Genomic DNA, 10,938 nt, shown 5'->3' with positions numbered 1-10,938 from the left:
AAAAGAGGCTTGCTTGGCAAGAAAAGAATGTAGAAGTCTCTAAGAGGCATTTATCGTAGATTGAGGCAAAAGGCGGGCTATATATATATATATATGAATATATTATAGTTGATTTAAAAATAGTATTTTTTTTCTGTGCAGATTTAAAAATAATTTTAATAGATCATTACAATAACTGTATGTATATTTTAGCCAAACCGTTCTTTCCGAGCATTTCAAGCAAACCGCGCGTCGATTATTTGTCGGTATTGAAACCCAGTCCTAGATTGAAATAGAAGTAATATCATAAATTAAATTGACAAACAATTTAATATTACTGATCTTATGAGCATTATTAAAATACTGTAAATTTATGACTGAAAATATCACCTCAGCCGGAATTCAAATCTGGATCTCCCTTATTTCGACAGGCATCCTCCTCTTTCACTTAATATTACTAAATAAATGAAATCTATGAATTATCAAGTTACAAACGGAAAAGTAGTTTTCGTCCTATCGTAAATAGAAAGAATCGAAATGCGAGCTATAACGTGTGTTGAAAGTGGTAGTATTTCATCTTCGAAGCAGTTTCGACTCGACTCGTAATAAATCAGTCCTCTACAGGCTGTATCATCGATATATTTTATATACTGCACGGGAAGATAAGTTACAAGATGTTGCTACATGTGCCTGCCAACGTCATAATTTTAAATCCACACAACGATAGTTAATCCACACCATTCGCACCGCGGAAAATCAAAACTGCGATTGTGATACCGCGCCGCGTTCTTATATATAGCTAATCACTTCTTTCCCGCGGCGCAATCTGCAGTACATCCGACGTAATTCCGGCAAAATGAAAGCAACGCACGAAGCACTTCGAGACGCCGCGCGATGTCACGGCGGTAAACTAAGGCGCCATTCGTCTTAATCCTATTTCCAAGCTTCGTGCGAGTACGACTAGGTGTTCGCGACTGTATGCAAAATTCTATCCCATTCGCACTCTCTCTCGCGGGTATTACTATACATTGGTTTTGTTCGATAGAACAATGCCACCGCACTCGGTAAAATACGATGCAACGGGTAAGAGCAATCGCTCTTAGGAATCGCATTCGCGATTTCATCAATTTACGAGCACATAAATATATGTACATATATGTATATGTATATATATATATATATATATATGTAAATATATATATTCATTCTTTAAATTGTTTGAAGTGGAATCCCACTCTAAAGTAGGCCTGTCCAATTTGAGCTCCAGAACCAAAACGCAAAGCCACCGACGCAAAAAAATTCAGTGTGAGTAAGATTTCAGGGACTGTAAAGTGATACGCATCTGAGTGACGCTTATCAACACTTTACAGTCCCCGAAATCTTACACTGAATTTTTTTGCGTCAATGGCTTTGCGTTTTAGTTCCAGAGCTCAAATAAGACAGGTCTGCTCTATAGAGTGAAAATTGAGCCAGTCTTCAAAAAAAACAGTCCAATTTTTTATTTTTAAGAATAAGATTTCATTCTTGAATTTTCAGTCTTTAAGAGTGAGTTTTAGAGTACTCTAAAAGTTTTAGAAATATATATATATGCGGCTAGCAATTCTCCTCGCCGTTAAAATTTGGAAGAAATTAGGGCAAAGTGGAAAAATTGCAAACACGAGGTAAATACGAACGATACTATTGCAGCAGATGTATTAGAGTAATGATACCTCTTTAGCTGGAATAGTATAATCTCTCACTTCTCACACCCAGTAATAATCCAATATATATGTATAATTATACATATATATGCTCAGTCCCGCATTATATCATAGAATGCACACGTTTGAGGTAAATACCAGTTATATGTTTTCGACACTTCTTATGTAGGAGAGAGTAAAGGAATTGCAAGTATCTAAATGTTAAATAAAGCCGATGTTTATTTATCAATTACACTGTTCGATAAAGTCACTTTTTTTCTTTCCGAAGTGCATAACCCAACGATTTTTTCGCGTTGAACGGGATGTCACTGATAGAATTTGCGTAGCACGTCAGGAGTAAATTGAGGTGAAATGGACCAAAAATGGTACTTTTTACTATTTTCAACATTTTTTATAGTAGAACAAAACCTTATTTCTAAATAAAATTTCAGCGTCTAAAAATACAATTCAAGAATTTTTTAATAAATTTTAGTTCGTAATCGTAGGACTTATTTTCACCAAGTTATGGCTCTTTGAATTTTAGACTTTCAGTATAATAATACACTTCTACGAAAAATCACTTTTTCCTGTTCGAAGGATCGAGTATCATACTTTAAAAATTTTTTCGCATAAAGCACTACCGTCAGAATTATCGTAGTATATCATAGAATTTTCACTAAATTGAGGTGTTTAATAAATGGGATAGCTTTTGGCCCATTTCACTCAAATTTATTAAAAATCCTGATGTGCTATGCAAATTCTGACGACATCGTGTTCAGCGCGAAAAATCTATTGGAATATTTACTATGATATTTCGGAGAAAATTTAAGTGTTTAATTTAAACAACATTATAAAAATCTTTTCCGAAAGTTGACTTTAAAGTAGAATAATTAATAATTTAAACTATAATTTTAAACAAAAAACTAAAATTCTAGCTTACCTTGATAATATACAATATTAATTATTATAATTTAGAATTAAATCACTGAAGTATCTCCCTTAAATATAAAGACTTTTATATAATTAATAAATAATTGATTTTATTTAACTTTTCCCTTAGATATTTGCAGTTCCTCCATTCTTTTTTATTGCCAATTAAACGCAAGCAAAAGTAAAATATGTCCAAATAACATATGCCGAAAAAGATATTTATTTTAAATATCATCCTCGCGTTGAATTTCTATAGAATAATAGACAGGAAAGTTTAAAATTATTAATTAATAATATTAATACGAATAACGACAAATTTGGTGAGAGCACAATTGCAGCTTTGCTATTCAAAAGCTCAATTTATTCGTTTATGATTATCGGAAGAATGATGAAGCAATTCATTTGGCGTCACCGCAGAGCAGATTATGCCAATTTCTCACCAATATCCATTGACGTTGCGGATAAAGCAACTATATGGAATTCCGTCACACGAAATTGACCGTCACGATGTTATTGACCACCACTAATTCACCGACCGTCAACACGCTACTAAAACACATCGTGGCTCGCGGAAACGGTCGCGAAAATGATGGCCGGATCACTGGGTAGCGCAAATTACTGCAACCGGGTGGAACATGTCTCCTCCATTCAACACTGGGATATAATCCGTTTTGATCCGTGAATGCCTTTCGGTACATCGCGATGGGCGCGGATGAGTTAGGCTAGCTGGAAAGTTTTGACGCGATTCGCGACGCGTTATCGATCCACTTCCGGCCGACAATTCGGTCAGCACTTTCGCCATGTCACGTCGACAGCCACGTAATCTTTTTGTCGACCCTCTTTCGGCATGCGAGTCATAATGCCGGACCAACGGGATATCCTTCGGGCGTCGCATCGTTGTCGGCGCGTAAACGCGATCGATCCTTTTTTTTTCTTCTTTTTTTTTCGTGACGCGACCCCAAGCGTCGAAATCACCGAAACGCTGCCACAACATTCGCGCGACAGAGCATTGAGAATCATCCCCCGTGCAAACCCTTTTGGTATCTATGCAAAATAAAATACTTCGGTTTTCCGATACGTTTCGTCCGTTTTCATTTCTGCTACATTTCACGCGTATCGTTGATTACATCACTCTTCAACTGTAGCTCAATGTCAAAGGCGAGTCAAGAGATATAGTACGCTTCGGTGGTATCTCTACAAAAATGCTGAGAATGATCTCTCTCTTCTACGTCCCTGTCATAACCATGCACTTTATGTACTCTACTCTCGCTGTTTTACAATATACATCTATGTATAATATATGATTATATATAAGCGTTCGCGTTCATCGGTATTAGATCGAAAATTTATCTCGAGTGCTCGCGTGACAACTCTAAAAATGATTCTTTACGGAATACCTTTATAACAGCTACAATTTCGACCTTAAATGTTTATGACAGTACAATTTCGGCCTATGCAGGATATATTTCATTCGTTTGCTTCCGACACGTTTTACAATATTGCTTATTATATTTTTGTAATGATCCATTCTCAAATATTAGGAAATAGAAGTAACGTATTACAGTCAGTCACTAGTTACTTTTTTTAACGGACTCGTGCCGTCGTTAATTTATAATAACTGTAACGTAATTACATCTCTTTGGTAACAGTAACGAATTTTACAGTTACTTATTATCGGGAGTTTGGGCAGTAACTAGTTAAAACATTAATAGTTAAAAAAAACAATTAAAAAGTTAATAACTTTTAACTTAACTTAGTTCATTTTTAATGCATTAATTTTTAACTTAATTTAGTTACTTTTAAACTTTAATTTATTAACTTTTTTTAAATTAAAAATTTTTCTACCTTTCTTGTGCTCTCTGCAATGCTAATATTTTTTTTCTATAAAGTCTTAAACATTAGAGAATTAATTTAGAAACAGTTTAATGATTTTATGATGAGAAATTCTATAATAAGAGTCACACCATACAGTAGTCAGTTTTTATTGATCCGCTAGGTTTTGTCAATTCCTACTTATATTTGAATCACTCTAATTTTAGGTATCATAAATGTTATATTTCAGCAACATAAATATGAAATGAGCCTTAGATGAAGAATTGTTGTAGAACAATACTGCACATCCGTCTATTTTCTAAATGTTTATCTTTGTAACAAATATCTAGTCGATGTAGTCATAAACATGCATGAGCAGTCGTTTTAAAAATTAAAAAAAGTTAGATAAAGGTTAAAGAGAGAGAAATAATGCAAACATGTACTTTGCTCTCTTGCAAGATTTTACAAAAACGCCTTATAGTGTGACTCTTATTATAAATAAGTAACTTACATGTGAATATAAAATTAAATTTATCTATATTTGTGAGTGTTACTTAAAGTAATCTCATTATAAGAAAAATTAGGACATTCTGATCTCAAAAATAATTTTTTCTTTAATTAATTAAATAATTTTTTTAAACTTAAGTTAATTCAATCTTAACCTAACTTTTACTAATTCTTTATTCTTTCAACTTTAATTTAATTTTATTAATTTTATAAGCCATTAACTTTAACTTAATTTAGTCAAAAAAAAAAACTTAATTTACCCAATCCTGCTTATTATATTTTAAATATGTTTATAACATAATTTTTTATATATTCAATTCTTAATCTTCGGTTGGTATTCATAATTTATTCTTACTTCAAGACCATTTTAAATAATGTCTTAAGAGGCTAATATGGTTCTATAATTGGCTTATAGATAATAAGATTTTCTTTTAGAATGAAATTTCACTCTTTTGAAATGAGATTTACTTAAAAAAATGAGTGAAATTTCATTTCAAAAGAAAATATTCTTATTTAAGAATACAAATATTTTCAATCTTTTTTCATAATAACAGAATTTTTACTCTTTTGCAGATTTTACTCCGAGAAATTTAGACAGTATAAAAAATACAATAAAAAAAAGTCAAAGTTATATAATTTTCTTTTAAAAATAATTTTTCCTGCTAAATACCGATTCATTGACACAAACATTTGTACACACAGAAATATTGTTGTAAAAATGCTGAAAATGATTATTTTTATACGGCGTAGTAATAATAATAATGTTGATATATCTATACATTTTATTCGTTTATCATTTTTGCTTATATATTTGTCACTTTTTCTTTACATAATAATTTAGTGATAAATAACAAACATTTTTATTTATTATTCTTGTTAATATTATTACTGTTTAATTACAATTTTTATGTTACAAGGAATTTAACGTCCAAAAGATTTAGATATTTAATATATAATTATAGTAATTCGTAAAAAAAATAGAAACAAGAGAAAATGAAAAGATATCTCATATTTCAAAAAAGGTAGAATCGTATATATTATAATAATAAAATTATTATTACTATTATATTTTTACTAAATAGAGAAAAAATAGAGAAACCCGGCTGCAGATAACAATTCATCGGAAATGCAGGAAAACTCAAAAATTCAAGAGCAGCGATCCAAGAATATAATAAACGTCCTGTCGAAATGTCCGACTGCATCGTGAGCATTTTGAATTAACGATATTGGGGGCGGAAATTCGTATTTCGAGTAAGGAGAGATAGCTGGCCTCAGCGGGTCTCCCGGTAAGCGGGTTTTATTTATGGCGGAAGATGTATCTTTCGTTGTCACTCGACGTTTTGGAAATGCGGTCGAGCCAATTACTGAGATTTCGCTTTAACGTCGGCGGTGGTGCGCGCACGCAAAAAGAGGAGGCGATACCCGCATTCACTCGGCCAACGCTATTTGTAAAATATCCGCGTCGGAGGCTGCTATACGGTTCGCCACCGACGGAACATGAAGTGAATTACGCTGTACTTAATTCACGTAGAAACTACCCGTAAACGAGAAATCAAATCGCGATTCCAGATCTATATGGTTCAATTGAAAAGGAGACAAACTTTCTCATCGAGAAAGTGTTTTCCAAATGAAGAACTAACGTACTTTCGAATCATCGCCACGGTAAAGATTAAGGCTCGTCTCGAGAACGCGCTTTTATCGATAAATGTGCACTTTTGCGTCTGAAATTCTATAGTACACGTGAATTATATGCTAAATGCGCGCTAACGTCGTAAAAGCATGTTCTGAAGACGGACCTAAATATCTCTGAGAGTCTCACGAGAAGTAAGAAATCGAAATGTGATTCGATATTTTTCTTTCCCTTTTTCTTTCTTTCTTTCACTACCGAAATAGAGCTTAACAGAACGCGGGGCGCTATTAAATTTAAAGCTTTCGCGTGGTGCGTAAGCCGTCGCCGCGGCAATTTTCAAGGATTTCACGCTATATTCTCCTCACGTAATCTTCTTTCACCGCAAGTACGACGCAACCTTCGCCGTCGCGATTCTAAAAACGTCACCTCTATAACCTGGCAGTTAAAAATCTTTTCGTGCATTTTTCGTATCCAGCTCAGTGATATATCTAGTTTCTCGCCGCCGACATACAATTTTCTTTGTTTTGCGACGGATTGCATAAGACAAATGCTCCTAAGTTTTTATTGCCACGTCAGTTTCTCATACTTTTTACGGTAGACAATAAAACTAATAAATATTTGTCGTTCTGTAAGTAATGATTTATTTACAGACAAATTTACCTCGCACTTTTAAGTAACTGAAGCATATCGTGAAAATGATGTTTGCTTAATTAAACTTAGCGACCGGAATTTTTGTACGCGACGTTTTAAATGTTTACATTTTCTTTGCTGAGAATCGCTTTTTCCGGAAGGATCAATATTAGATCGCGGCCCATGTCTGCTGGAAAAAATTGCGTTAGTCTAGTGGAATGTATATGATCTTCGCGACCAACGTACCATTCATGGTATGTCGACGTACATCGGCTTTATCTCGTTGCATTGTTACGCGGACCATAATTCTAGCATTTCATTAGTAACGTACGAGTACAGGACATTGTTCCATTCCGTATGCCGGTTCAATGTACCGATCTGTAGATGGCATGAATTTTATGCGAGCATGTCCGACATTTTATAGATAGCTCGTACATTCGAAACGCCGGAGATAAATCTTTTGTTTTGTATATATATGTGGGTGTGTGTGTGTGTGTGTGTGTGTGTGTGTGTGTAGAATGCGTAATAAATAAAAGTTTCTCAGTTCTTCGGCTAGTCCAAGAATTTATTTATCGCAAGGCCTTATTGGCTTACGAATCAATTCGTGTCTTCCCGCGGTCGAAAGTTATTATAAAGTGATATTAACGATGCCAGAATTAATCTTCTTAGGAAAACTTCATTGAACGAATTCTCTCTCTCTCTCTCTCTCTCTCTCTCTCTCTCTCTCTGTTAAGTAATTATTCTTAATAGAATTCCATATTACTTTCACGAAGGTGAATATCTAGCCATTACGCAATTATATAATTAACTTTCTATCGGCAACGTGCAACTTTGATTATACGATAAAATTTTTTTATTGTAAATTCTGACTAAATTAAAAAAATAAATTTAAATCTGTAAAAAAATAAATAAAATATAATCTAATTTCTAGTATAAACTTGTTGAAGTTTTTCGAAGCAAGCAAGAATTTTTTCAGATTTATGGTCTGCAGTTATATAAAAATCTACACTAAAATTCAAAGACCCAGATTCCAGATTGCAGGCAAAGGATAAAAATTTTACATTACTGATGGAAAGTTACTTGCATTAGCGTTTTAAGTACATACAGTGTTTTAAAACTTTAAAAAAATGTAAAACTAAATAATAGAGAATAATGAAAATTATATATGTATCTTCGCGCAAATATTAATTCGTACATAAAACATAATCAGAGTTTGATTATGAAAAATTTATATATTTTATATATAACCGCACAGTATATTAACCATAAATATGAAAAGTTACGAAAGTCTGAAGAACGGAAGTGTGCTCGCGAAATGGAAGTTTATCGAAAGCAACGAAAATCGGTTAGGAAGATGTCGAGGAAAGAGGATATCGACTTTGGTGCAAATCCCATGTGGGCACGTTAAGCAAATCTTCTTCAAAGGAAAGTACGTGACACATGCAAGCGCATTTATTACTCTTTTGGAAAGTCTAATTTGAAGGGCGGTGCCGACCGAGCTAGAGACACGGATCGATTCAAAGGGATAGCGGCTGCAAGAAATGGTTCTTTTGCATTTTACAGCGTAAAATTTTTACGGCGACCATGATCGTGCAACGACTACGATAATTATTTCATTTGAGTAGGTCAATATTATATTTTCCTTTCTTAACTATAGTAAAATTGTAAAATAAATTAATTTAAAAAATCAATTCTAATTACTTATTTACGTATACATATAAAAGATTGCTTAATTATACGAGTGTAATTCTTTAATTCCATAACAATTTCTGCAAAAAACGACAAGATATTTTAGTCTTACACTTTTAGATACAAATTAAAAATTACATTTTAGCAATATATATATATTATATATAGAGTGTTTAATAAATAACGATAAATCTCTCACATAGGGGTAGAGCGGACTAAACTGAGACGAAAAGTTAATTTCTCTATCATTTTGCAATTTTCGCAATAATTAACAAGATATCAATTATTATAAAAATCATCAAATATTGGTTTTCAATATTTTTTTTATTCGAGTACTATCAATTTTACATTAAAATATCAAAAGACAAAAATTATTTATTTTCTTTTTATAGAGCTTTTTATCAATCTTTTACTGCATTTTCATATATTAGTAACTATTTTTACATGAGAAAATGTGGTACTAAAAAATTCTGAAAAAATTCTCAGCTCTATGAGAAGAAAATAAACAATTTTTGTCTCTTGCGGTTTTTCTGTACAGTTGATAGTACTTGAATAAAAAATTATTGAAAACCAATATTCGGTGATTTTTAGTAATTAATATCTTATTAACTATTATATTATTAAAAATATTATTAAAAATTGTAAAATGGTAGACGACTTTTCGACTCAGTTTAGTCCGCTCTATCCCTATGCGAGAGTTTTATTATTACTTATCAAACACCCTGTATATTATACTATTAATATATATTATTAATATATATGTTTATATATACTATTATTATATTATAGATAAAATATCTTTTTGTAATGGAACATAAGAACAGAGTTGCAATTCCTTCCGTTGCACTCTGTGATATCAATAACAATTTTCTTAATATCGTAATTTCTTATATATACATCGTTATTGCCATTAAATGCTGCAAGGAGCAATTCTACTAAAACAATCGAGAAAAATTGCGAAAGCAGCAAAAGCAGTCGAGTCAGAAAAGAAATTATAAACGGAATGTAGCCGAGTTTGTGTGAAAAGTAGACAATGGAGTACATCTTAAGAGGCTATATCTTTCAACTGTTAAAACAAAAGTCCAAACTCCTCGATTTCTTGTAGCAGCAACAGCAGTAGATATGTAACGCATATTAGCCTAGTTTACGAGTTATACTAACGTTCACGTCCTCATTTTGTAGTCGTAACAGAATTGCAGTCACGTGCATTACATTTATCATCTGGCATATACGATTTGCCGCGTGCTTCGACATAACAATAAGAAGCAATTAAAGAGATTAGAGTTGAGTGGAGAGTAGGTATTAGTGTTCTAGAATACTAGCATTAGCGAGGAGGATATGGGGTTAATAGCGTGTCCTCGAAATCTAAGCGATTCGAAGACAAAGCAGCGAGTCGTGCGCGATGATCGGATATTCAAACGGGGGGATCATTGCCTGATAACGCGCATTTCCAACGGATTGGTTCTTAAAGCGAGAGAGAGATTGCGGGGAAATCGTTTTGCCGGCTGATCGCGATATCGCAAATAAATCTCGCGGCGCGAAACACGGGCGGGGCCGAAGTGTCGAAATCAGTCTTCCGCGCGAGCAAACGTCAACGGAATGTGATCAAAATGCCACGCCATGAAATAGGCGTCGAGATGCGCGGCCGATAAAGCGCCGGAAGACAGATGCGTAATTAGTGCTAGAGAACGAATACGGATCTATCCGGTCCCTCCGACTGTTATTCTCACCCTCCTTTTGACCAGCAGATAACACATATCCACGCGCTCGCGGGCGCTGGATACAGGCTTTGATAACAGTTCTCACGTACGTGATATGAGAATGCACGATTTACAGTTTAGTTTCGGTGCACCGTCGGCATCCAGCGGCGCGACAGCGGCGGATTAGCAGCTTTGAAATAGTCGAGCTCGTAACGGCGGATACGAGTGACGTTTCCACGTGCGTGTAATTCAGAGCACGAGATGCGCATGTACATCAAATGTTAAAGTTTCTACTAAAGGCGCTTAATAGAAATAATGTAACGCATACCTCTTCGCTGAGAAATGGAACCTAGAATAATTTTGTTTATCACGGATTATAATG

The sequence above is a fragment of the Trachymyrmex septentrionalis genome, unplaced genomic scaffold, assembly GCF_001594115.1.
Source record: "Trachymyrmex septentrionalis isolate Tsep2-gDNA-1 unplaced genomic scaffold, Tsep1.0 scaffold42, whole genome shotgun sequence".
In the NCBI taxonomy this organism is placed as follows: Eukaryota; Metazoa; Arthropoda; class Insecta; order Hymenoptera; family Formicidae; genus Trachymyrmex; species Trachymyrmex septentrionalis.
Note: the sequence above shows the minus strand (reverse complement) of the source record.